This window comes from Moschus berezovskii, chromosome 11 (genome assembly GCF_049115385.1).
Source record: "Moschus berezovskii isolate FMDL1 chromosome 11, NW_MosBer_1.0, whole genome shotgun sequence".
Taxonomy (NCBI): domain Eukaryota; kingdom Metazoa; phylum Chordata; class Mammalia; order Artiodactyla; family Moschidae; genus Moschus; species Moschus berezovskii.
This window is the reverse complement of record NC_142470.1, coordinates 53,534,847-53,537,808: the sequence shown is the minus strand read 5'-3', so window position 1 is coordinate 53,537,808 and position 2,962 is coordinate 53,534,847. Positions and strand designations below refer to the sequence as shown.

Here is a 2,962-nt window from a genome sequence, read left to right as displayed (position 1 = left end):
GCTACCATGATTTAAGGGACAGGGGAGCCTGGTGGGCTTCCGTCTTTGGGGTCACACAGAGTCGGGCACGACTGAAGTGACTTAGCAGCAGCAGCAGGTGGTCTGTGGGGTCGCACAGAGTCGGACACGAATGAAGTGACTTAGCAGCAGCAGCAGCAGGCTTTACTCCCATGAATAATATATTCTTCTCTTAGAGTTAATTTTAAGGTTCAAAATCACTCTTGGATTGTATCTCTTTAACATTGTTATTTGATTTACAGAAATGTGCAAGTTACTGGGTAATATGAACTGTAAAGCAGGAGTTTTATGGAGACTATTACAGTTAGGTGGGGAGAAATAATTATCTTAATGAACAAGAGAATTTACTTTGTAGATAAATTCCACTGTCACCCTCAACCTCCACACCCACCAAGAACCAATAGCAAGGACCAATAGCAATAGTAATACCTATATAATGACTTCGCTTCTCTGTTAAAATTACTAAGACAGGTTTTAGTAGATTAAGTGTTTTGGGGTCCCATACAACCTTGATCATGCAAATATAAGAGGCAAAATATATAATTGGCAGTTAACTAAAAATGAGATAGAGAAATTAGGGACTGGGCAGTTATTTGAAAGGGAAAAGAAGTGCTGCTATTCTCTCCATTTTGGAAGTGAAGTTATTAATAAACTGCTGAAAAGTCAGCTGATAGTATTATGGGGTTTCCCTTGTATGTAAATTATTGCTTTTCCTCAAAACTTTTAATATTTTTTTCTCTCTCTTTTTTTTTTTTTTTTCCTAGAGACAGAATCTCTCTATGTTACCCAGGCTGGATGCAGTGGCTATTCACAGGCATGACCCCACTACTGATCAGCACGGGAGTTTTGACCTGCTCCGTTTCTGACCTGTACCAGTTCACCCCTCCTTAGGCAACCTAGTGGTCCCTCGCTCCTGAGGGGTGTCCATATGCCAAACTTAGTGCAGACACCTGCTCAGCCAGTGCACTACAGTCCAGAACTCCTGGGCTCAAGCAATCCTCCAGCCTCAGCCTCCCAAGCAGGTGGGACTACAGACACGTGCCACCACGCCCAGCAGTAATTTCTCTTTATCTCTAATATTTTCCATTTTAATTATAATGTATTTTGGTGTGGTCCTCTTTGGACTGATTCTGTTTGAGATTCTCTGTAATTCTTGGACATAAGATATCTGTTTCTTTTCCTAGCGAGGGAAATCTTTAAGTATAATTACATCAGATATGCTCTCTGCTCCTTTCTCCCTCTCTCCTCCTTCCTGCACATTTATAATGCAAATGCAAGTGTGCTTGATGTTGTCCCAGAGGCCTCTGAAACGGTACTCATTTGTTTTTATTCTTTTTTCTTTCTCTTTGTTTGACTGCAGTTATTTCCACGACAGTATCTACTAGCCTAGCTGAGCTGTTCCTCTATATCATCCACTGTTGATTCCTTCTAGTGTAGTTTTTGTTTCAGTTGTTGAATTCTTGGTCTCTCATTGATTCTTCTTTATATTTGCTCTTTATTGAAAGTGTCTAACTTCTCACTCTGCTTGTCCATTCTTCTCCAAAGTTCTTTAAGTATCTTTATGATCATTACTTTGAACTCTTTATCTGGTAGATTGTGCACATTAGTGCTAAGTCGCTTGTCATGTCTGACTCTTTGTGATGCTATGGACCATAGCCCACCAGGCTCCTCTGTCCATGGGATATTCCAGGCAAGAATACTGGAGTGGGTTGCCATTCCATTCCCCAGGGGAATCTTCCTGACCCAGGGATCGAACCCAAGTCTCTCTTACATCTCCTGCATTGCAGGCAGGTTCTTTATCACTGACTCCATCTTGGAAGCCCACTGGGTAGATTGTCTATCTCCAGTTCACCTAGTCCTTATGGGGTTTTATCATGTTTCTTGTCTGGAACATGTTCCTCTGTTGCTTCATTTGCTATATTTATTTTTGTGTAGTTGATAGGCTGGTTATGCTTCCTGACCTTGAAGAAGTGGTCTCTTATAAGAAATGCCCTGTGCTTCCCAGTATCACATTTCCTTTGGTCACCAGAACTACATGCCCTAGGGATGCCCCCTATTTGGGCTCCATGTATCTTTCTATTGTGGTGGACTCTCTCCTATGTGCAATCTTGTGGGCATGGCTAGCCTCCTTCCAGTTGGTTGCCACTGGTTGGTGGGATCATGAGTTGGCTGGCTGCAGAACCCCAGGGGTGTTTGGGGCTGGGGCTAGCTCAGTGGTGGGCAGAGCCAGGTATTGGCATGTGTGGTTGTGGTGCCAGGCCTCTTGAATCTAAAGTCAGCTTCCTAGTGGGTGGAAACAAGGCTCAGAGAGTACTGGGGCTCACTGGTAGGCAGAGCTGGATAATGGTATCCCTGGTTGCAGGGCCCTAGGGGTCCTGAAGCTGATGGAGAGTGAGGCTAAATCCATTGGTGTGTGAAGCTATATCTGTGACTAATTTGTCTTGGGACCCACTGGCAGGTTCAGTGGAACTTTGATAAGTAGGGCCTGTTTCTAACACAGCTGACTGCTGTATCCAGGGTGCCCTGAAGCTGGTGTGTGCCTACTGCTTGGTGGAATTGGATCCCAGCGATGTTGGATGAGAGGCCCAAATGTCTCAGAGCTGGTGTTGGCCTAATAGTGGACCAGGTAGGGACCAGGGGGTCCAAGGCTGGTGCTGGCCTGCTGGTAAGTAGACTGGGTTTTGCCATAGCAGGCTGAGGGACTGCAGTGGCCTGAGCCTGGTGTCCACCCATGGTGGACATTGCCAGGGCCCTTGGCATCCTGAGACGGATGCCAGCCCACTGATGTGTGAGGTTGATCCCAGGGCTAGTAGGGAAAAGCCAGGTCCTAGTGTTTCTGCCTGCAGTTTCCTGGAGGTACCTGAGTTGGTCTTCAGACTACTGGTGTGTAAGACTTGGGCCCAGGGAGTTGTAGGCTGGTGACAGCTCACTGTTAGTCAGAGTA

The 2,962-nt window shown here is 45.5% G+C and overlaps 1 non-coding gene across 1 annotated transcript; it reads right to left on the bottom strand.

The window, feature by feature from the left end:
• Positions 1–779: 779 nt before the first annotated feature.
• LOC148776140 (signal recognition particle RNA) lies at positions 780–1,073 on the bottom strand. The gene has a single exon (XR_016038704.1).
• Between the last annotated feature and the right edge of the window lie 1,889 nt (positions 1,074–2,962).